This window comes from Gekko japonicus, unplaced genomic scaffold, assembly GCF_001447785.1.
Source record: "Gekko japonicus isolate JY-2015 unplaced genomic scaffold, Gekko_japonicus_V1.1 scaffold1354, whole genome shotgun sequence".
NCBI classification, from domain to species: domain Eukaryota; kingdom Metazoa; phylum Chordata; class Lepidosauria; order Squamata; family Gekkonidae; genus Gekko; species Gekko japonicus.
Genome location: NW_015173712.1, coordinates 1 through 10,314, shown reverse-complemented (window position 1 = coordinate 10,314; position 10,314 = coordinate 1).

Genomic DNA, 10,314 nt, shown 5'->3' with positions numbered 1-10,314 from the left:
GTGGACGGCATTGGTGGCGTGGCGGCAACGAGCGAGCGCGATCGGAGGCGCGCGATGGAGCGATCCCTGGTGGCAGAGAAAGAAACACATCGAATGCTGCCGTGAAGAAGAAAGGGCGTGCGCAGATGCCGAGCGCCAGCTCAGTGGAGCCGGAAGGGACGTTGCCGGGCCAGAAGCAGGCGGAGCTGCGCGCCTTAGGAGGAAGATCGCCGCCACCACCGAACGCCGGGAGAAAAAACACCCCCGCCAAGTCCAGAGACCCGACCGAGCCGACCCGACCCGACGAAAGAAACAACAACAGCAACCACCACAGGGGGGTGCCGGTAGGCTGTCCCATCCCCTTACACACTGTGGCCCTAGTTAGGGGAAAATGGTGATTAGCACCAGAAACCTGTAAGCCGCTCAGAGACCCCTAACCAAGGGATTAGAGCGGGATATCAAGCCGAATGTTAAATAAATTCAAAAAATAAAAAATAAATAAATATGTGAATAAACTGTTGGAGATGGCTGAAAATGACAAATTGTCATCGTTGATGAGAGGGACAACAGACCCAACATTTCAAAAGACGTGGAAAAAACTGTATGACTGGTACAATATAAATGTATAGTTTAAAGTAATGGAAATTTTGGTATTATTAATCTCGTTTAGTTAATTAGAAACTATGGTAAAAAGATAAGAGTGTACAGAAACTTAAGCAAACCTATAGAAAGTGATTTAAGAAAATTGTTAAATATGGTAATAGAGTTATACTGATCTCTTTGTATGGGTTATATATGTAAGTTGATGTTTGTTATATGTTGTATGTATGTTGGTTTGTGTATAATATGAAAAGTAATAAAAGTGTACCGAACAGGTACTTAAAAAAAAATTCATTGCATTTTGATTTTACTGAGCTTTGTTTTAGGTGTAGTTGTTTGTATGTCTGTATAGGGCTCAAAGGAATTTTGACAGTGCAATCCCAAGACTGTTTACTCAGAAGAGCCAGTATATTTGATGGATCTTACTTGCAGGTAAGTATACAACCTGATCATCTGAAGTTTCACTTCTTGGCTGAGAATCCACAAGGAGGAAATATGAGCTGCAGCCAGACCGACGAGACATGTAGAAGGCTGTGAGAAGGGAACCCCATTTCCCTTGGCTGTTAATGCAATACTCCATCATGCATACCACCAAGTAGGTGATCAGCATTTTTAGAACTGACAATGCTGATAATTTGTCTGCCCAGAAGATAGGGAACGTCTCAAGTTCAATAGTGGGCTTTGCTGTGTTTAAAAACCTTTGGTTCAGGTCCATTGAGAAACTAAGTTGAGCAATGTTTTGAAGGTGCCAAACTCAATATATACTTTTAGGTCAAGAGAGCTGTTTTTATACAAAACCTTTGGGCTGATTATAGCTCCATAATATTTATATATGCACCCTGGCTAAAGCTGGTGCGATAGCACACCAGTAAAGAGTGAGTGGACTGCATTTTGAAACATACCCTAAATCACTAAGATAAGATAATTCAGCCACCATAAATTCTTCAGCTGCTGGAAGGTATCTTTATAAACTGTATTTTCATTGTGAGCTGCTAAAATTATTAACTTAATAGTAAGGCAAACAAGAAACTTTCCTCCAAGCCCTTTGTCAATTCCCTTAATATCCATCCCTGGATTTCTTTTTCTATTCTACAAGATTTGTCCGGTAAATATCAGTTCCTTGCAATGGCTTATATTGATGCCATACAACAGACAGAAGAACAAGAAACATATCAGGCACACAAAATGCCTTTGGGGCACTTAATATCTGCCTTCTAAGCATTGCAGAATCTGCTTGTTCACTAATTGGTCCAAGTTGCAGTGCAGGTAGATGCTGGGCTGCATTCCTTTTCCTTGGTTGGCTTCTTTTTCTAGCAATGAGTACTTAAAACAACCATTCTCACCATCAGTCATGAGTGGGACTCTGATGTGGGGAACTGGCTTCTTCTAGTCCCCATCCCGTCACAAGCCACCTGCTGCCACAACCAGCAGCCCTAAGCAACTACAGAATATGTTTGCTCACTCAACCAAGTCTGCCTATGATGTGCTGCTTGGGGAAGCCCAGATGTTCCCTGAGATATATGGGGGTTTCCCCAACAGGCTCAATAGCAGACTGTTTCAGGCTAGGAAAATGGCAAGGGCAGTAATTGGGTGTTATGTCTGATACAGGTTGGGAAGCACAGTCCCCCATACCTGGCACTCTTTATCCATGTTAGGGGGGAGAGAGAGCATGCTGCTGCCAGTGCAGAAAGATGACATATATTACAGACAGGGCTCTAGTCGGGGGGGAGCTCTCAGGTACGGAGCTCCGGAAGAGAACCTCTAGGGGGCGGGGCAGTCACGTGGTGAAGCCCCGCCCCCTTCTTTACCCCGCCCTCTGCTTCGATCCTCATTCCGTTTGGGAATGAGGATGAAGCAGGAGGGTAAGTAGCCGGGCCTTCTGACACACTTCCGGTGATGTCAGGGGGTGTGGCCTTCTGTCACTTCCGGTGATGTCAGGGGGCGTGGCATATGCAAATAAGTTATGCTAATGAGTTATGCTAATGAGCTCCGGCAGCTCTTTTTCTACAACAAGACCCCTGATTACAGAGTACACAGTTTGGGTCTAGGTCCCCATTATTGTAATGTATACAAGCAGCCTCTAAGGGCAAGTTTCTGCTTTACATGTCCTTTAGTTTTGGCCCTGCAGAGCTCCTGTATGTGTGGGAGTTGCTGAGGGGAGCTGATTGAGAGGCTGACTAAAAAAGGCCAAGCTGGAGAGGGAATCAGAGAGCTAAATAAAAAAAAACCTACTTAAGTTGAACAAAGCTGCTGTGTTCTGTTGTTCATGATACTACACCCATCCTGTGTCAGACATGTAATATAATCATACATGAGTTGTGGGTTCTCAATTCTTGTATGTTCAGAGACCAATTAGGATCAAGAGAGCACCCCCAGTAGCCCTCCCCAAGGAGTGCTTCACCTTAGGAAAATGGTGTAAGGGAGAAGGATGAAGTCCCTTCTCCAACTGTTCCATTCTGATTCTGATTAATGCAAGTGCAGGAATTGAGGAGAACCAACAACACACGTGTAAATGTGTTACCGTCTGATGCAGGGCCAGGGTGTGGACCCTAGACCTAACCTGTGTACTCCACAATGGGTAGCAATAGCTGGTCAACTTTCTTTGCACAGAAAATGCTGTACAAAAAGTCATACTTGTTGAAAAAATGTAAAAAAATTAAAGCGATTAATGGAAAAGGAACCCTTCAATCTTTATTAATTCACCTGTCTCACCTACACATTCTCTTTTCTGCCTAATAATATTAACAGGGAACTATACAAGCACAAGGAAGACTCTGCAGAGGAAGGCAATTGTCACGGCGGCGGCTGAACCCGAGCACTTGGCCCCAGCAGAAGATCTAAGTACTGCTGGGGATGAGCATTTGGCCCCAGCAGAAGGCCTAAGTACTGCTGGGGATGAGCTCCCGACTCCTGACCTGCACCTGACAGGACTGAAACCACGGAAACTGTTCCAGCAACAGCTGAAGCAGAATCACGCTGGAGCAGTACACCCCCTGACAGTTTGGTGTCGTGGTTAAGTGTGCGGACTCTAATCTGGGACAAACCAGGTTCTCCTCCACGTGCACCTGCTGATGTGACCTTGGGTCAGTCACAAGCTCTGGCACAGCTGTCCTTGAAAAAGAGCAGTTTGTGTCAGAGTTCTCTCAGCCCCACCCACCTCACAGGGTGTCTGTTGTGGGGAGGGGAAGGGAAAGGAGTTTGTAAGCCGCTTTGAGACACCTTTGGGTAGTGAAGGGCGGAGTATAAATCCAATCTCCTCCTCCTCCTCCTCCTCCTCCTCCTCTGACTTGCCCCCACCGGTATCCCATTTGCGGGAACACCGCCGATGGGACATGGCATCCCAGCGGCGGGATGTATGCATGCGTGGTAGGCGCTCTTTTAGCCCTGAGTACTAGTGGGAGCCGGGACACAATCAGGGCGTGCTAATTGCCGACAGCCTTATGGGCTATTTAGCTCTCGCACTCACACTGACTAGTTGTGCTAGCAACTAGTCATTCTGGACGAAGCTTTGCACCTCACCACCCATGTTCCTGTTCCTGCTCCTCATCTTGACTTCTCGGCTCTTGACCTCAGCTTGTACGACTGCACTCCTGACCTGTACCTTGGACCTCTGACTTCCTGTCTTCTGTCTTCTTTGGACTCTGGCTTTGACGACTACTCTAATGGTTGATGATTTGGACTTGGTCTCTCAGTGTTTATGCTTGCCTGGTTTTGACTTTGGATTGCCTTTGGACTATCTTGCTTTTGCCTGACCTGGTAACGCGATCGTGACACGCAAATCCCAAAACTATTAATTTCTTTCATGTCCTATGAAATCAAGGCAGGGTATATGTCTTGTAAAATAAATATTTTCTTCTGCAAGCCTGAGAAAATGAAAAATCCCGAAAATTGCATTCGACTTGCTGACATAGGTGTGATCAGAGTGTACATGTGTGGATTTAAGGCTGTCAATCAGGCAGAAAGAACTCTGCAGGTTACACATATATGTCTTACCTTTAAACATTTAGTATGTTGACTTTCCCCCAACACAATCTGTTTTTCACAATAAAAGATAAATTGCGTCAGGCACTCTTGTTTGAAGGGGGAGGGGGAAACCTCCATTCTGAGCCCTGAACAGGAAGAATGAATTCAATTAAGATTAATATCCTTCCTGAACAAATGTTCTTCTATTATTGGCACGCCTAAAGGTTTTTCTAGTTGCCCTTCATTCTAAAGATTGTCAGTGTGGATGGGATAATCAACACATCCAGATACAAGCAGAAAAATGGTCTACGAGACCAAATTTAAAAGATGTGGTTAGTTCCCAGATGCACAAAATACTGTTGCAGCCAGGTGAGATAGCCCCCGGCCTCACACTCTGGGGAGCTGTTGCTGCCAAGGATGTGGCAGTCAAAACTGATTAATCAGAGGCCAGTCCCTGAAGAACTGAATGCATCATTTTTAGTAGGGTTTTCGTTATTCTTTCAGGCTTCTTGCCCCAAAGACCTTAGACTCAAAGGACCTTTAGAAGGACCATGATGCTTAGCACAACAAAACAAATAGGAGCTCTGTGAGGCCATCTCAGGTAATGTGAACTGTACACGGGGGAGGCTTAAATTCCTCCTCTCCTGGTGTTATGGTCCTTATCAAAATGGGTTCTCTTGTGCCTTTCAAACTGGAAAAGAACAATTGGGAGCTCATTCACGGCCATTGTTAGCTGTGGAGAGACAGCAGAGATCCTCTTGAGACTCACCTGGCACCTGCCTTACTTTTCTTGAGCTGCCAGACCAAGACATCTTTTTACCCAGACTTTGAATGGAGGGGTTCTATTTTGTTGTTGTTTTTGTGGTCTTCTTCTAACCTGAAGACTGTTTTACGGATGTCATTTTAGGCTGTTGAATGTTGTTTTATGCTGGTTTTATGTTTGCGGCATGATTTATTATTTGTTTTATTATTATTCATTGTTATATCTTTTGTATGGTTTTATTGTATATTTTTATTTGTAAGCCACATCCAGCAGGTGTTTGGAGAGGTGGCATGTACATTTTCTAAATATCTCTCCCCTCCTTATTATTAATATCTAAAAAGGCAAGCATAATAAGAGATAACTATGAACAAATAAAGTTGCAGATTACTTTGGGAATGAAGATCTGCAAAGGTGCCTACAGGAGAGATCAAGTGGTCAAATGGAAATTAACACAATATTGGGTTAAAAATAGCCACAATTTTATGTTTACACAAAGGTAGGTGAAACAGTGGCAAGGATACTAGAGTGCAATTGGCAGCTCACTTGATGATGACATACACCTCAGCCTGCCTGCTGGGAAAACTGGAAAGAAAAGGAGACTTGAGACAATGGTCAATGTGAGCTACTCAGGGCCATCTCCTGCAAAGGCAGGCCAGGAGGAGGCCTCCCCCCCCCCCATTGGCTTTCCCAAAAATGTGGAAAATGGGATCAGCATTGCGTCAACACCATGGTGTGGCTTCTAGATAAATTAAAGCATAGTATTATTATAACCGTAATAACCACACTATTAAGGGACAAAAGTTCTAACACTTAGTTATAAAAATTGAAATTGAAAATTGAAATGGAGTCCTATGATGGACTTACCAAATTGGCTCACAAGGCTCCTATACACAAAAGTTCTTTCCCATCGACAACAAGTCTTAGTGGTTAATTGAAAGCTTCCATTATATTTACACCCTGTTATCACGTGCCTTCCCCATTCAGGTAGCCAACTGATCATGATTTATACAGTAATATATACAACAATATATACAACAACAGGAGGGTTACAAGCAACCACTACATACTTTTTTGAATACAAACTTTATCTATGGTTAAAATGAGAGAATCCAACAATGATAGAGAGCAAAGGGTGAAAACAATATTTAAAGAGAGAGAACAGCATTTAAAGAGAGAGAACAATATTTGAAGTGAAGATCCCAATTTTACTCTCCTAAAAAACATGACAAGTCAAGAGCAGCATTCATTCCAAAAGGTTGTTCAGTTTTTAGTACAAAAGTCCAAAAAGCTTCTCTTTGTAACAGCAATTTTTGCATATCAACACACGTGTAGGATTTAGGTCTTACTACCTCTAAGGTTAGACATTTAAAATCATTGGGGCCATGTCCAGCTTCCTCAAAATGCTGGGTCATAGGAGCTGTCATACATTTATGTTTTAACTTTGATCTGTGTTCTAAAACACGGGTCCGCAAGGACCTGGACGTTTGTCCAACATACCTTTTTGCACAAAAACATGTGATAAGATAAATGACAGATTTGGTGGCGCAGGATGAAAAATGGGTCAGGGATTTTTTGAAATTAAGGTCCGGGAAATCTAAGACACCCGTCTCTGACATCAAAGGACACGCGGCACATCTACCGCATTTAAAGTGTCCCTGCGGTAAGGTATCCTGCGAAAGGGTCTTAAGGATGTCGGCCCTGATTAACTTATCCCTAATGTTCTGCGTCCTCCTAAAACCTATACGGGGAGGAAGAGAGCAAGCCGAAATATCACCTAGAATGTGCCAATGCTTGAGAATGATGTTTTTGATCGTGAAGGCTCTGTTGGTATAGTCCATGGCCCAAAATAATCTATTAGTATCATGTTGTTCTGGTCTGGGCTGAAATAATTCTGCGCGGTTCCGTCGTTCCGCTCTGAACCGGGCATTGTATATAATACTGGCAGGATATCCTCTATTTTTAAACAGCCCGCAGAGTCTATCAGCCTCTAGTGTAAAATCAGCCAACGTGGTTGAATTTCTCCTGGCCCTAAGAAATAGGCCGTATGGTAGGTTAGTCTTTAAATGTTGTACATGAAATGAGTCAAAGTGAAGCAGGGAATTTTTATCTGTCTCTTTATGGTAAGGACGAATAGCCAAACAACCATCAGTGATGTAGACTGTAGTGTCCAAGAAATTGACTTCAGCCCGGCTAGCCATGTGCGTGAACTTAATGGATGGGTGGACCGTATTTATCCACCGTGCAAAGGGCAAGGCTGCCTCCATATTACTGACCACCAGGAAAAGATCATCAATGTACCGTTTATAAAACAGAATGTCCTTAAAATACGAGTTAGTGACATTGTTCATAATCCAGTCATTCTCAAAGGTGCCCATAAATAAGTTGGCAACGCTGGGTGCGAAAGAGCTACCCATGGCAACCCCTTTGACTTGCAAATAAAAGTCACAGCCAAATCGAAAAAAGCTCTTCTCAAAAATAAGATCAATAAGATCTAAGAGAAAGTGTGTCGGGGGATGTTTAAGTGGTCTTTTTTCCAAGGTTCTCAACAAGCACAACCTGGCTTCTTCATGAGGGATATTTGTATATAAAGACCCCACATCCATAGTAAGAATCACAGCCCCATCTGGTACTATCATGCCCTCAATCTGCTGTATGAAGTCCCTAGTGTCTTTGATATACGAGTCTAAAGCAACAACAAAAGGTTGGAGGAACGAGTCCACAAACTGGGATAGAGGTTCCAAAAGGGAATTAGTCCCAGAGACTATTGGTCTACCCGGCGGGGGAGATCCAGTTTTGTGAATCTTAGGGAGTGTGTAGAAAATAGGTACTCTATGATATTTCCTCTTTAGAAATTCTGCCGTTTGTAGAGGTATGTAGTCAAAAAGAACTCCTTCATTAATCGTAACAGCAATAAGTCTAGCTAATTCATTGGAGGGATCATAGTTGATTTTCTTATAAAATTCTCCATTGCTCAACTGTCTCTCCACTTCACCTATGTAAGCAGTTTTGTCCTGGATAACAACAGCACCTCCCTTGTCCGCATTTTTAACCACTATGTCATCCCAATCTGCTATTTGCTTAAGACTGTTCCATTGTGCTTTATTAAGGTTAAACCTACTAGGTACTGTATGTTGTTCTATGGTATGTATATATTCAATTTTCAATTTCAATTTTTATAACTAAGTGTTAGAACTTTTGTCCCTTAATAGTGTGGCTTCTAGATAGACTGACAGTGACATCATCGTATCAGATGATGTTAAACCTGACTGTGGGGCAGATGCTACAGCATTGCCCCTGCACAATGATGTCACTTCCTGGTTGCACCAGAAATGATACCACAATGTCTCCAGCAAGAGTCCACACCCTGAGGTAAGGCTTAGGGTTGCCAGGTCCCCCCAGCCACCAATGGGGAGGGGGGTTGAGTTGCTAGATCCAGAAAGGGAAAGTCCTGAAGATTTGAGGATGGAGCTTGGTGAGGACAGGGACCTCAGTGAGGTAAATGCAATAGAGTCCACCTTCCAAGGCATCCATTTTGTCCAGGAGAATTGATTTCTGTAGTCTGAAGATGAGCTGTAATTCCAGGGCATCCCCAGGTCCCACCTGGAGACTGGCATCCCTACGTGACTGCTTGACATGTTTAGGCCCATGGACTGGCCTATCTTTGTAACATCTCCCTGTCATGCCCCTACCTTTCTGCTGTGAATGTAAAAGCACAGACCTAATAAAGATTAACTTCAATACTTCTGGGGAAGTGAGCTCTGACTCGTGGAAGCTTATGCTGGAATAAGTTTTATTAGTCTCAAAGGTGCCACTGGACTTGTTTATTTTGCTGCTACAGGCTAATACTGCAACCCATCTGGCATTACTTTTCTGAAGTTCAGGTGCTTCTTGTAATCCAGATAGTTCTCCACAGCAGTCCTCTCACTCAAGAATAACCTGTCTTTGTGAAGGACAGGGAACCAGTGGTGAAGAGGGCTATTTGGCAACAGGATAAGTCTTGTAGACTTCATTCTTGTGGCTTGATGCTCAGGTTGTCCTTTGCCACCAGCATGCAGATTCTAGGTTACAGGTTGAAATGCCTCTATTGAATCGAAAAGTACTGGAAATGACAGTTCCCATGCATCCCAGTGGCAAAGGACCAAGTATATGAGCATGCAGGTCTTATGAATGAGGCCTACAAGGCCTCTTCTACATATTAGAGGATATATTTATATGCTGCCCTTCTGTTCAGGAAACATTCAAGGTGAACTACAATCAAGAACATAAAATATAATAATAATCAGCAAAATATATTTTAAAAACCACAGTTAAAATATAGACCACTCTAACCCCTGGTGTAACAGTAATGTTTAGACAAAGATCTTCTGGAATTGGAATGTTTTCAGGACATAGTTGCAGGCTTATTGAGTAGAGATGTGCTTCAATTTGTTTTAAGCCCATTGCTTATTGCCAAGGTTATGGTATTATGTTTATTATAAGATGTTGGACAAGCTTATTTTTTGTTGTTAGCTGCCTTGGATCCTTTTTGATTTATTTTAGTTATTTATTAATTTATTATTTGTTTGTTTAGTATAATTTATTGTGTATTATAATAATTTATACATTATTAATTTATTAATTTAACTTTTACCCCACCCTCCCTGCCAAGGCAGGCTCAGGGCGACTTTGAGAGAAAAGTTGAATAACATTTAAAAAATTGTCTGAAGGCCTGTCCTGCAGAGGGTGCCAATCATACCTCCTGAAGGAGGGAGTCCCCAGAATAAGGGTGCAAGTCAAGAAGTCCTTTCTTCCCACCAACCAAGCCTCAGATCGTACAGGTCCCCAAAGCAAATATTTTGCTGCTTGAAATGACCTCAGAATTTGGACAGATTCATATAGGTGGAGGTGATTCTGCAGGTACAGCTACCCTAGTCTGTTTTAGGAATAGGCCAAAACATCTGTTTTTACCCAGGCTTTAAATTGAGACTTCTCTTTTTACATCGGGGAATTTCACACTACCTGTTTTCTCC